Here is a 15094-nt window from a genome sequence, read left to right as displayed (position 1 = left end):
CATGCCTGCAGTCCCAGCTACTCAAGAGGCTGAGGCACCAGAATCACTTGAACCCAGGAGGTGGATGTTGCAGTGAGCCAAGATGATGCCACTGCACTCCAGCTGGCTGACTGAGTGAGGCTCTGCCTCAAAAAGAAAAAAAAATAAATCCATATATTACATTATTAAGTGCAATTAACACATCTTGTAAAACCCACCTACTTTGCTCCATTCACACTGCACTATGCAATCCCCAAAATAAGTTCTGTTCTCATTCTAATCCTGACCCTGGCTTAGGTGATTGCTCACCAAAATACTCTCTTTCTATCCTTTGCCTGGCCAACTATTACTTGTACCTCAAGTCTCAGATTAGGCTTTGCTTACCCCAGGAAGTCTCTCTCGATAGCCCAGCACTTGACGAGGGTAGATGCTTTTCCTACAGCCCACTGCACTTTTCCTTATCATACTATCTATCACCCTTCATTGTAAATATCTGCTTCCTTCTCAAGCCCCCTTCCAAGACTGAGGTTTCTTGGGGACAGGGACTCCATCTTTCTTACCACTATACACTCAGCACTTAACAGTGCTTGGCACATAGCAGACACACTCATTGCATTTTTGTGGAATAAGTGAACATGATGTACTAAATTTTTGGTACATACAATTAAAGGAGTGGGGAATTATTCCTACACAAATAGCTGAACCTCTATTAAATTCTGCTCCCTGTCATCCAGCATGTTCCATTTCCCCGTCCTCTCTCCATTCCTGAAAGAGACATGGGTGGCCGGGTGCGGAGGCTCACGCCTGTCATCCCGGCACTTTGGGAGGCCAAGGCGGGCAGATCACCTGAGATCAGGAGTTCGAGACCAGCCTGGACAATACGATAAAACCCTGTCCCTACTAAAAATACAAAAATTAGCCGGGCATGGTCACACGCACCTGTAGTCCCAGCTACTCGGGAGGCTGAGGCAGAAGAATCTCTTGAACCCGGGAGGCAGAGATCATGCCACTGCACTCCAGCCTGGGCGACAGAGCAAGACTCCATCTCAAAGAAAAAAAGAAAAAAAGAAAAAGAAAAAGAGAGACATGGCTCTTTCTTGCCTAAAATTTCAACATCCAGGTCTTCATATGGCTGGATGTTTCTTGCCATTCATATCTCAGCTTAAAGGTCAGTGAGGCCTCGCCCGGCCTTTCAGTCTAAATGCGCTTCCTAAGTATTGGGTGTTGTTTCGCCTGTCACACTTCTCTGCATGGCTCATATTACTACCTGATCTTTATTTCTACATTTATTGTGTCACTCCACCATCATTCAAATGTTAGCTCAATGAGGGTGGAGGCTTCTCTTATTCACAGCCATGTCCACAGAGCCTAAAACTTCATTGGCACATAGTAGATGCTGAATAGATGAATGAATGAATGAAGGATTAAAATATTTAAACATGTAAACAATTAAAATCATGACCCAGCACTGTGGGAGGCCGAGGCAGGTGGATCACTTGAGCTCAGGAATTTGAGACCATTGTGGGCAACACGGAGGAACCTCATCTCTATTAAAAATACAAAAAAAAAAAAAAAAAAAAAATCCCCCGGGCGTGGTGGCATGTGCCCGTAGTCCCAACTACTTGGAGGCCGAGGTGGGAGATTTGCCTGAGCCCAAGTTCAAGACTGCAGTAAGCTATGACTATGCCACTGCACTCCAGTCTGGGTGACAGAGTAACATCCTGTCTCAAAAAAAAAAAAAAAAAACAAAACATGAGACCAGCTGTGGTGGCTCTTGCCTATAATCCCAGCAGTCTGAGAGGCCAAGGCAGGAGGATCACTTCAGGCCAGGAGTTTGAGACCAACCAGGACAGTGAAGCAAGACCCCATTCCTACAAAAATAAAAATAATAAATATATAAAGTCATGAAAAATTCCGGACACGCTTAAAAATCAGCTAGAAAAACCACTAGGTTTACATGATAGCTATTGATAATAACATTATTCACTTTGCATTCTTTTATATCCAAGTCACCCTGGAGTATACTAAGGCCGTTACACCCTGAAAGGAAGGAATAAACTCTAGGGGACATTCAGCAGCTGTCCAGGTGATGGCTGAGGAGCTGACCTGGTATAGAGGGGAGCACTCCTTGGAGAAAGGATCTTCTACCTGTACCTGAGCACATAAAGAACTGAGGGTCTACCTAAAGCAGCAAAAAAGAATCTCAATTTCTGCAAAGGACTGATGTCTAGAATGGACAAGTTTTTTAGCAAGAAGAACGATGGAGAAGTTGAGTTCTTAGAAGAGCCAAAAGGACTTGAGTTTTACCAGAATATCTCAAATCAACCAACAGGTTCAGAAACTTGTACTCCTACGTATTTCCTGGATTTTGTGAGACATAAATGCAATGGCTGGACACATACGCCTTCCACTAGGGAGACATTGGAAACCTTTCTCCTCTTGCAACCTGTCTGCAGGTTCCAAGACCTAGAGCAGCACCCAGGAGACACAATGGCATGAAACTCCTGCTCTGAGGACAATCTTTGATCAAGATTATAGAGCACATCACTTTTGGAGCTTCAGAGGAAACCTTCCTCTATCCCTCCGAAATCATCCAAAACCCTTGAAAGTTACAAGGCACAGGAAAAGTCACTGTCACACCCCCGAACTGGTAATGGTACAATTACCCATCGCAGGCTGAAATGAGTGATATTGCATGGACTGACCTGGGTTTGAATCCAGACTCCTCCACTTACTGTGTGAACTTGGGCAAGTTCCTTAACCTCTCAGAGCTACTATTTTTTCCATCGGTTATAAAATAATGGAATAATACTCTTTCATTGTTATTGGCAGGGCTAAGTGAACCAAGGTGTATCAGGCCCTTTGCAAAGGGAAAAGGCTTAATCATTGGTGACTATTGTAATTATTGCTGTCATTTATTAATAAAAGTGGTTGTTATAGAGATACAAATATTAGAGACTAGAGAACTGTGGCTCAGAACTTTTAGTTATGTGAACCCATTTACAAAAGAGCTACCAATGAATAGTTCAAAGTCCAAAGCTCAGATTGCTACATGCTAATTCTTTGCCATACCCCTTTTTGAGAAATCTCTTTGAAATTTTGGGTATATAAGCTAATATGGCATGTTATGAACAATATGTTATTGCTTCTCTAAAAGGAATTATATTGTATATCCGCAGGATGAGACTCACCACTCTTGGGCTATAATTAGTTCATGTCCATTAAATAGCAGTTGCACAACTTCCTAGTAATTTACTGGTAGCCTAAATTATAAGGCTGCTATTTGAAAATGTTTTTGCCTGAGTCATTTTTCCCTCTCAGTCTCACTTAAGTCTGGGTCTCTTAAACTAGAATATGAACTAGCTGCCTTTTACAGATCAGAGAACAGATTCTGAAATCATCCATATTACGATATCCTAAATTTCACCAACAAGGGAAAGAGAAAGTTTATGTGACAATCGAGAAAGAGTATGGCAAACAAATTCACATGGAATTGACTCTAACAAGTCTTTTTCATACCTCCTCAGAAACACAGTTGTAAGAAATATCATTAGTTTGTGTGTGTAAGAAATATCATTAGTTGGTGCATGACATTTCATGTTAAATTGATTATAAAGACATTGATTAGGTACAGTGTACACAGTTGAGCAATACAATTTAAATCAATGACAGACACTATCCAACAATCTTTAAAGAGAGCAGCATCACTTTTTAATAAGAAGAAAAAAAGGAATGCTAGGATTGATATCACTCTCAATGCCATTGCAAGAAATAGACTTTTGAAAATCTTAAAAACATACATTATGAAAGCAAAAAGCATAGCAATCATTTAAAAAAGAAATAGTATCATATAAAAATGAAACATATTTGCATTTATTCAGAGAATCTAAAGTAAATCAATACTACATCAATTACAGGTACTGGAAATTGAGCAGTAACTGGTTAACAAAAGAGCATTTACACTATTCTTTAACATGGCATTGAACAGCATCACCACAAGCACGACCTGAAAATTGAGTCAGAAACAAACACACTGACTGTCCTATCTGATCTGCACCCATAAACTGTATCTGATGAATTTCAATGACATTCAAAAAACCCATGGGTAACAATATATTAACCCATCAGTGACAAGGGGCTGACTGGAGTCAAAGCTCCCACACTTAAGGGTCAGACACCTGCTTAGAAAAATACCACTGAGATTGTCAAGAGGGGCCTTGTTCTCATTATTCTCCATCAACCCTGCCACACTTGTACAAGTTACATTTGCATTTTCTTATCCAATTACATCTTGCTCAATTCCTCACTACAATTTATAGCAAACTTTACAAAGCTTTTGACCTGTCTCATCTTATTAAACTTTTATGAAAAATCAATGGAGTTCCATCATCTCACGAGGCTCTTCCTCACACAGTTGTCGGTGTGAGTGGAGAAGTCTATTTATCCCCAAATCTGGAGGAGAGGTACTTATTTACAAGCTAGGCTCCACTACGTAGGAAATTATTTTATTTTTCTAAAATATAGCATTTTAAAGAATTGCAACCTTGTAAAAATGGGCCTGAAGGGAAAACAAAAACAGCCAGTTTTCAATCTTCTGTCTTTCTTTAATGTGCTCACGGGCTCTCTCCAGCATAACGCAGTACTCTCTGGACCACAGAGAACTCAGGAAGCCGACATGCCGAGACAGCTGAGTCACTCGAGAAAAAGAGAGAGACCTGCTGATCTGCTTCAAGAAGAGAAAGAAACTGTCCTGGAGCCTAAGGGACACACCATGCTGAGGAGCTCAGACACATACCTCCCCACCTTACCCACCACTTCCTCTGGAGGGCTTTTTTAAAGGTTCGCATTTTTTTTTTTTTTTTTTTTGAGACGGAGTCTCGCGCTGTGTCACCCAGGCTGGAGTGCAGTGGCACGGCTCACTGCAAGCTCCGCCTCCCAGGTTCACGCCATTCTCCCGCCTCAGCCTCCGAGTAGCTGGGACTACAGGCGCCCACCACCACGCCCGGCTAGTTTTTTGTATTTTTAGTAGAGACGGGGTTTCACCATGTTAGCCAGGATGGTCTCGATCTCCTGACCTCGTGATCCACCCGCCTCGGCCTCCCAAAGTGCTGGGATTACAGGCTTGAGCCACCGCGCCCGGCCAAAGGTTCGCATTTTTAAAGAAGAAATGACAGACTGTCTCTTATCACTTTGCCTGTCAACAACGTAAACGCTTCTCTTCCTCTGCTTCCTCTCCGAATGGTACTGGATTGGCTTCCAAAAATTTTTAAACAGAAAATTCAGGTCAATTCAATAACTGAGTCAAGAACTAGTTTTAGAGGCCCAGCTTCTCATCCTGCCCAGATTCACTGAATGGCAAACACTCCGCACAGCCCTGTTTTTCACCTGCTCCCCTGAGCCCAGGATCTGTGCACGAGACCACCTCCGCCCGGACCCCTACACATGGCTGCCCTATGGGTTCCTCACACTCAGTTTGTCCAAACCTGACCTCGGCGTCGTCTCCTCAGCCTCTCTCTACAGATAGTTCAGTGTTATTACTGCCATTCCCCTGGTAACTTGGGCCAGAAATCTGAAAGCCAGCCTAGAATCCTCTTACCTCCCAAATGTTGCATGAATCTGTACCCTCTCCCCCCACCCTACTCCTGATCACCAATTCCATCTTGACAATCAACACAATAGCCCCCAGAATCTCTCCTACACTATCACAAATTGCTTCCCAACTGTTCTTTCTGCCTCCCTTCCTGGCCATATAAATGCATAATAAACTCTGATGATCTGGCTAAAAAATGTAATTCTGACCATACACTCCTCTCCACTGCAATCCTTCCGAAACTCCGTCAGTATCAGTCACATTCAGGGCAAGGCCTAGCTTTTGTGGGAAGTCAAACTTCTCAGTCATGGGCCTATAGCTGCCATTTCCTGAAAGCTCTGTATACACCAGGCCATGGGTTTTTGGTTTTCCACATAAAATGCTTGGCAAACATAGGGAATCACACACCCCTTGCAAAAATGCCTCCCTCTCGAATCCTGGGATTTGGAGACTTCAGTTTGGTTTCAGTTCAGATTGAAAATATAACAAATGGCAAGGAACTCTGAAACCCACACACTATCTTTCCTTTGCCAATAGTCTCTGCCTCCCCTTTGACTTTAAGAACTGTAGTGACCTATCAGAGGAAGAAGCAGAATGCCTAGAAACTCCACCAACATCTAAGCATCAACGTAAAGACCCTACAGGTGACCAAGGCAAACGCTCCAAGGAGATGAAAGAGTTAGGAAGACACAGCAGATCCTAAATAACGAGCTAATTTCCTCCTACCAAAATGCAGAAGAGCAGTGCTTAGGAACACATACTGGTGGCAGTCAGACCTGGGTTCAAGACCTCCTCTGCCATCTACTAAGTATGAGGCCTTGAGCTACCTACTTAATCTGTGAGTCTTAGTCTTGTCACTTGTAAATGACGGTGTTCCCAAGAGTGCAAAATTCACAAAGGTTACTGGAAAGACTAAATAAGGACTTGACATCAAACCTAGCAAAGAGAGCTCAACAAATGCAGGTATCACTAATATTGTAAACACATAAGTTCAATAAATGCAGTTATTACTTATATACTAGCACACGACCTAACAAGATTTCCTAGCAGTTATCATGATTCGCTGTACTCAATAGTACCCTTTCTTCTCAATGACCTATTTCTTATGTTACTTTTCTTTTCTTTCATTCTTCTTTTTTTTTTTCTGAGACAGGATTTTGCTTTGTCACCCATGCTAGAGTACAGTGGCTCACTGGAGCCTCAAACTCTTGGGCTCAAGGAATCCTCTCACCTCAGCCTCCCATGTAGATGGGACCACAGGCATGTGCCACCACACCCAGCTAATTTTTTTTAATTTTCCATAGAAAAGCGGTCTCCCTAGGTTGCCCAGGCTGGTCTCCAACTCCTGGGCTCAAGAAATCTTCCCGCTTCAGCCTCCCAAAGTGCTAGGATTATGGACATAAGCCACCCCGCCCAGCCCCTGTGTGAATTTTCTCAATCCACTCTGTAGTATGCAAGATAACCCTGCTTGATAACCAGAGAGTCAAACAAAAGTTAAGGTGTGTTTTCCAAATGACCCAAGATTCTTTCTCCAAACACCCCTGAAGCTTGACTCTTTTATGGATTCAGTCTTAGCCCTTCTTTTCTTCTCATGCTTCACGGTGTCTTTGGGAAACTCATCCACTTCCACAGTATGGTGTGCCTTGTGAGTTAGCTATCTTGTTCCTTTTCCTGACAGAATGCCAGTTCTCATTCAACCATTCGTCTCTCCCTCATGTACCTAGAACAGTGGGCCCACCCAGAGCTTGGGAGGTGGGCCTGGCCTTAGGCTAATTTGTCTTCTTTGCCAGTGACAGGTTTAGGATCCAGGGAATTGATTCAGAAATAGGCATGGGACCCATAAATAGGCGTGTCCTGGAAAAGGCTTCTGTGCTTTGTTCTTTTAAGAGAGACATTTCAAAATATGGTCTCTTTTCTGTGGGGCATTGTTGAATGCACCCATGGATGAGGCTTGGAGCTAATGGAATGATCAGCCCCCAGCCAGAGGAGAAGGCAACACAGAGAAGGCATGCAGAGGCAAGAGGACATGAGAAAAGCAAGGCTGGAGCCCCCAGTGAAATAAGACTGACCAGCACCTTACCTCTGGGCCCTTTAACTTTTCTGAGTTGATAAATCTCTTCCGTTTTTTGAGTTGTATTTCTGCAATTACTTGAGGTCCAAAGTACTCTGACTGATGCACAGGGCTTCAATTGCCACCTACAGCTGATGAGTTCAAATTTACATCTCCAGCAAGAACCTTTTTCCTAAGCTTCAATCCTGTATACCAGATACTAAGTGACAAAGTACCAACATGTCAAAGAGAAACTGAGTTCAGTATCTTTCTTCAAAAACCTGCTCCTGCTCCTATGTTCTCGATCTCAGTCAATTAACACCACCACCCACCCAGAAACCCTAGCCAGAATCCTAGGCACCATCTGCGACCCCTTCTTCTCTTGCAGTAGATCTTCTCCCTGCCAGCCCCCACCATGTCCAGTGGATCACCAGATCCTGCTGCTTGTGCCTCCTACATCACTAATCCATCATTAACATCTCTTCCCATCCTCACTGCCATTGCCTTAGTAATATCCTCATCGTTTCTCCCCTGGATTAATACAAAAGGGTAGTCCATTTCCCCACCCTAGCTTCTCGCCACCCAATCCAGAGTTATAACAATAACAATAGAATTCTTGAACATGTGTGTCAGGCACTATTAAAGTATTTTACATGTATTAACTCATTTAATCCCCACACCAGCCCTTCGAGTCAGTGTTATACCCTGTATACAAGTAGGAAAACAAAAGTATTTAGCGTGATAGGCAGGGATAGGATTCAAACCCACATGGTGTAATTCTTAACTACAACCTTCCTCTGTCTAATCACATCACTTGATCACCTAAAATCCTTCAGGGGCTCCTTATTTTGCTGAAAGAGGCTTCACAATTAAAGCCCTGACTTGCTGACTGAAGCCCTTTCTCCCTCTTCTCCCGCATGCACCACAGTTAGTTCTTTACATTGCACTCTACCTTCTTGCTTTTGTACAGGCTGCTCCTTCTGCCAGAAAATTTTATTGCATATTGTGCACACTCATATGACTAATTTTTACTGACTTGATCAGGTTTCACTTCCTCCTCGATTCTTCCAGGTACAGGCTGAGTATCCCTTACCTGAAATGCCTGGGATCAGAAGTGCTTCAGAATTCTGATTTCAGGATCTTTTTTTTTTTTTTTTTTTTTTGAGACCAGAGTCTTATTACTCTGTCATCCAGGTTGGCATGCAGTGGTGCCATCTCAGCTCACTACAATCTCTGCCTCCTGGGTTCAAGCGATTCTCCTGCCTTATCCTCCCGAGTAGCTGGGATTACAGGCACCCACCACCACACCTGGCTAATTTTTGTACTTTTAGAAGAGACGGGGTTTCGCCATGTTAGCCAGGCTGGTCTCGAACTCCTGACCTCAGGTGACCTGCCTGCCTCGACCTCCCAAAGTGCTGGGATTACAGGAGTGAGCCACCGCGCCCGGCCCCTGGAATGTTTTCATTATACTCCAATGAGCATTTCCTTTGAGGATCATGTTGGAGATCAAATAGTTATGGAGTGTCTTAGACTTGGGATTTTCTGATTAGGGCTACTCAACCTGCTCTAAAAACCAGCACCTAGCACCTACTTGCTCCTCTGCACTCCACACTGTAATGTGGATGTTGTTGCCTCCCCTAATTAAACATTAGCCTCCCAAACTGTGACTTACTCCACTGTGCACTGTGTCCCCAGTGAATGACACATAATAGGTCTAAATAACTATTTGTGGACTGAACAAATGTTCATGGCTTTCCAAAGGACAAGAAGTGTGAAGTGTCAGAAGCAAAATTAGGAGAATTGGCCATTTCTAAGAATTGACCTGTGAATATCACAACTTATTTTACAGTTTCTAACATTTAAAGAATGAATTGATTACAATGATTTTAAAATACTAAAAATCTGTTGAAACTGTGAGCGATGAACCAAATAAATCTTATGATAATCTTTTTAACAAGCAATTGAAAAAAGAAATTGTAATAATAAGAGAAATATTTATTATACTCCTGCCTCCATGCTGAAGTTACTAGAAATCAAGGCTTTCTCCAAAAAAAAGAGTCAACAAACGTCTTGGCAGTGAGTTGGGAAAGTCAAATTTAGTTAAAATGATATTATCATAAAAAGGAATTGGCCCAGTAGGCCAGTCTTCTGAAACTATTCAGCTCATCTTGATGTACCCTCTGAAGGGAATACAATTTTTCTCTGACTTTAACCTTGATTACCATGGGGAAAAGCCTTAAATGGGATGCCCTTTTGATGATAGATAAAACATGTGTGCTGATGCGTCACGCAACATGAGTGTGATGCTCAAAAGATTTCAGTGTTTAGTCATTCTATGGCCAACAGAGTCTCCTACGCTATTTTTATGAAACTATGTTTATAAGTATGGCTGATTGTGGAGTACTCATTGAGATACTGAATTTTTACTGCCTTCTAATCAATTAGCCATATAACACAGAATCATGACAATTCATGAACAATTTTTTTGAAAGAAACAGAGAGTAATATTGTAAGCAATATTACTCAGTAAGTAATATTACAGTAAGCAATATTGCCCAGTATTCTAAGTGTAAATAGTTCTGAGCTGTAGATAATGGGGCAACGTTGGTACAATAAGGACTGTCAGAAAAAAGGTCTACAGATGAGCGGGGAAGTAATGGGGGAAGTGGCCAAATCATACAGTATTAGAACTAGAAGACCCCTTACAGACCACAAGCCTTTGATTACTAAATACATTCTCAAGGCCCAGTAAAAACAGGTACCATAATATTCTAGCTACAAGCTTTTTAATTCCATCAAATCTTATATTTGGACTTCGATGTGTTTCAGCCCTAATAAAATAAGTAAGTGTTAGAATGTGTGGAAAAAGGCAAAGTAAAACAAACAAAAAATTAAGAAAGAAAGAGAAAAAAGATAAGTAAGGATTGCATTTTTAATTCTTTGCAAAGCCACTAAATCTTTGGTGTTTTTTTTTTTTTTTTCCAACTATATTGGGATATACTCCCTTGACTTTTTATTACATGTTTACTGTGATCGCACCATATATCAGGTATGTTACAGGGAGACCTAGTGTCAGATTAATACAATCTTCCCAACTTTAATCTTGTGCTCTTTTATAAATCAGAGTGCAATGTGTTGAAAGATTTCTCCATCAATTACCACAAAGCAGAAATGTTTCTTAGTGTAATAATTAAGGCAGAAGCTATAAATAAATATTGCAAATGTCATAGAATCAAAATCATTAATAAGCAATAATCTTCAATCAGAATGTTCATTTGGTCTGCTTTTCAATAATAGCCTATCAGCAAATATTTTACATACTTCATACTTTTTCATTCCCCAAATTTTTGAATGCCACATGTTGCCCAAAACACCCATGGTTGGCTCACAGGAATCAGTGAAAAGAGAAAAATTGGAAACTGGGGTGATAATTCAGCTTCTTGTGGTACTTTTTTAAAAGAGTCAATAAAATTTAAAATAAAATGTAACATTCATAAAAATGATTTTATGTAATTCAAAAACTATTTGAAAATAAGTAGTATGTTTTAGAAAGAATAAGAAAAAAAAGGCAAACAAGGTATTCCTTCTGTTGGGATAGAATTAAGAAATAAGCCAGGTGAGGTGGTGCCCTCTACTAGTTCCAGCTACGCAGAAGGACTGCTTGAGGCTAGGAGTTCAAGTTAGCCTGGGCAGCATAGGGAGACCTCATCTCTAAAAAAATTAAATAAAGAGATAAGAAATTACGTTATCAGAAGATTTTCAGGGGAGAAAAAAGCAGAAACCTCAAGTGTGTAGCTTCTCACTACATAAATAAGTACTAAATTCTAAATCTGATTTTTTTTTTTAAGTGTGCCATACCATCTAATGAATGGAAGGCAATACAATATAGATCTGGCTTTAAGGATTAATTTCAGGGGCTGATCTACAGGGGGACTGATATACAGGGGATGCTAGGAAGTTTCTACTTACCCTCAGAAATACCTCTCCTACCAAGCCAGCTAAAGCCTAAAATTTGAGAATTTTATTTTCTTAGCTTAGACCTTTGTCTTTCTTTTAAAATACAAATATCTCTAGGAAGGGCTATTAAGCCAAGCGTCATTTACACCGGGGTGTGAACTAGTTTATCTTAATCTCTTCCCCCCGTGTTGATGGCACAAAAGTAATGAAGAACCTGGATACCTATGAGTTAGAAAGAGACGAGATGAACCAGGAGGATGCCAGGTAAATTTCAGCTAATTCAGTATTTGGCCAAAGCCAAAGAGATTTCTACATTTTAAGCAATTTAGTAAAGATAAAGTGTTAGCATTCCGTCAAATAACTAGTCAGGTTTTAATTGCTGTTACCCCTAGGTTATATAACCAAAGGCCTGGAAGGCAATAAACTTGGCATCCATCTTCTCTACTTCATAGACTCCCTGACCAGATTTGTTTTGCAAAGGTCACTTAATTAGTACTCTGGGTAACAATTTTAAGTTAACATTATCTTCTCCTAGATAATGATAGCATTTTGCATGTGCTAAGTAAAACAGGAATTAACAAAATTCCAATGGCTTACTTAGATGATAAATAATGAACCATTTTAAGGAAGAGCTCTCCTGGGGTGTGCGGAAAAACCTGCCGCTGAAGGCAAGCTCGCCCGGATGTGGAACTCTGCACAGGCATAAACAGGAAATGGAGCAGCTTGCGTTGGGACTGACAGACAGGCTTGGAAGGGCTCGTCTGAAGTGGGCATAGTGCTTGACCCCTGGCAAAAGTTGAAGCTCTTGTTTTGTTGTATTTTATTTTCACATCTGTACGATCCATATTTCCAAAATCCTATCCAATTGCTCTGAGACATCTGTGAAAAATACCACACATACCAACAACCAATAAAAGTATCTCCCTAATCCAAATTATAGAGGTGCACATGATGTTTTCCTAGCTTTCATGTTGCCTCTTGACACAGTATTTAACAAAATTACTGTCAGCGAAAAGTTCCCAACTCTTAAAAGCTTCTTAGAGAGGGCTGTGCTGTTCCTTGTGTATTAGTATCATTGTGTACATGCAGCTAGGTTGGCTTTTTGTAGACAATGTATTTTTCTCTAAACTTAAGCAAGGGAACTGTAACTTTGAATCTCATGTGAGTATGCAAGGAAGAAGGCTTATAACCCTATAAAAAATATAGATCCAAACCTGTTCCTTACCAAATGTATTGAAATGATCCCATTTCCCAGAACAACTGTGAAGACAGAAGTTTCCCCATGCATTAGAGATCAACCCACTTTTACTGGGCTCATAAGGCCCACATCAATCTTTCTTTGAGGACATACATATCATCACTAAAATTCAGCTCTGTGTCATGGCATATGGCGTTATTCAATATCCAACTTGATCTTAAAACAAAAGTTCATTTCTGGAGAAAATAAGGCCAACAAATCATATTTTCTTAAACATTTGAGTTTAATCATTTATGAGATCTCCTCTCTTTAAAAAGACTTCTTGGTAACAAAAAAGTATGGTAACAACAAAAATGACACAACAAATGATATACAATTATTTTGGGGGGGGGTGTAAAATTTTTTTTTTTTTTTTTTTGAGATGGAGTCTCACTCTGTTGCCCAGGCTGGAGTACAGTGGCGCCATCTCAGCTCACTGCAAGCTCCGCCTCCTGGATTCACGCCATTCTCCTGCCTCAGCCTCCCCAGTAGCTGGGACTACAGGCGCCCGCCACCATGCCCGGCTAATTTTTTTGTATTTTTAGTAGAGACGGGGTTTCACCGTGTTCGCCAGGATGGTCTCGATCTCCTGACCTAGTGATCCGCCCGCCTCGGCCTCCCAAAGTGGTGGGATTACAGGCGTGAGCCACCGCGTCCGGCCGTGTGTGTAAAATTTAACACAAATGTAATATAAAATTGAGTTAAAATGATGTTTATATAGAAAATAATTATTTTCATTAAGTAATGAACTTGCATGTATGAGGGTCTTTTCTATTTTGTTATACTATGAATTGTAGAGCAAATTAATAAATAGTATTCTCTTAGTATTTACTTATTTGTTTAGCTATGTTATGCCAAGAGGAATTGGTAGTGATTAATAAAGAAGGACAGCTTTTGTAGGTTTTTCTTTAACAATAAATAAGCTGGACACCTTTTATATGAGTATTGTTATTAATGGCAACAACAAATCTTTAACAATGTAGGCAGTGTGTCTGGAATTTGTAAAAGAGATGCCATAAAGAGGTCAAAGGAAGAAGACAGAAAAAGTGTGGGTTTATCGCTCATGTATATTAATCCCCAAAAAGACAGGACCTGATATCGCCGCATCTTGGAGGAAGAAAACAAAACCATTACTGCGTAAACATCCCCAGTGCGGAGCCAACAAGACTCAGAGGCCCTGCCTGCAGAGGCAGATAGCGGTCACCCATCTATCCATCCATCCGTGACACACCCCCATCAGAGAAGAGGGTCTGCTTTGTGTTTATTGGGTCTGGAGCTGAGGCTGCAATAGACAATCAATATAACAGAATGGGGGCAAATCACTTAAAATGTCTGAAATTGCATGACTAGTTGACATTATGAATTTCCTAATTTATTATTCAACTTCGCTTTCCACTAGGTGCTGAGAGCATGAGCATACAAGCAACAGGAGTTTTTAAAAGGCCGGTCTTCGATGCAGACAGAGCTAAGCACCTCAGTAGTGACACAATATAAACTTCACTACATGAAATCCTGGAAGTTGATGTAAACAGCTTTTAATAGCAGTGAACATTTGTTCGCTTTGTTTAGACCATCTGGATGTTCCATTGTGTTCAGTTCAACACTGACTGCCGCCGGGTGACAGTTGATATATGTTAAGTACAAGCAAAGTGCCTCAGCCCACTCTGGGGACCTTAACGAGAACTTTTCAGTGTTTTGTGGATTATTCTGTCAGATCGCAGCCGAGTCGCCTGCATCCTTTATGGCTACATGCCAAAGTCCTCCGGCTTTTTTATCAAAGGAGAGTTTTGCTTTTACTGTTTGAAAGGTTAGGAAAACTATGCCAAAGTTCTTCCAGGCAGCTTGGAGAGCACGAGCTGACAGGAATGATTTCCAATATGGAGGAGAGAATAAAGAGGACCTTGGATCCTAAGAGAATCCAGGCTTTGCTAGTTTAATATGCGACATGTCTGACAAACAAGCCATTAAAACACCACCAAAGAAAATCTGGCCAATAAACACATAAAGCGGTTGGTTTTCTGAAGAGGAGAGATTATTCCTTAAAAGCACATTCTCCTCCACCCGCACAAACCACTGTGTGGTGTGCAATTGTGCATACGTATGTTTACTTTCTAATGCAAAGCAGCCTCCGCGTGCTCATCCTGATGTTGCATGAAGCAGAATCATTCAAGTGAAAAATGCCACTGCAAAAAAGACAGAGAACGAAACAGATCAACATTACTTTGTATAAAGATTACACAGGCACAGTTGGTGCCCTGCAGAGCAAAGAAAGGGCTTAAAA

The 15094-nt window shown here is 41.1% G+C and overlaps 1 long non-coding RNA gene across 1 annotated transcript in view; it reads right to left on the bottom strand.

The window, feature by feature from the left end:
• Positions 1-13377: 13377 nt before the first annotated feature.
• Positions 13378-15094, bottom strand: part of LOC103878835 — a 62552-nt gene continuing 60835 nt past the window's right edge. Inside the window, exon 3 of the long non-coding RNA XR_639200.4 lies at positions 13378-14996. This is a non-coding gene — a long non-coding RNA (uncharacterized LOC103878835). The remainder of the gene's footprint in view (positions 14997-15094) is intronic.

This window comes from Papio anubis, chromosome 1 (genome assembly GCF_008728515.1).
Source record: "Papio anubis isolate 15944 chromosome 1, Panubis1.0, whole genome shotgun sequence".
NCBI classification, from domain to species: domain Eukaryota; kingdom Metazoa; phylum Chordata; class Mammalia; order Primates; family Cercopithecidae; genus Papio; species Papio anubis.
The sequence above is the reverse complement of the archived record's forward strand: the minus strand, read 5'-3'. Positions and strand labels throughout refer to the sequence as shown.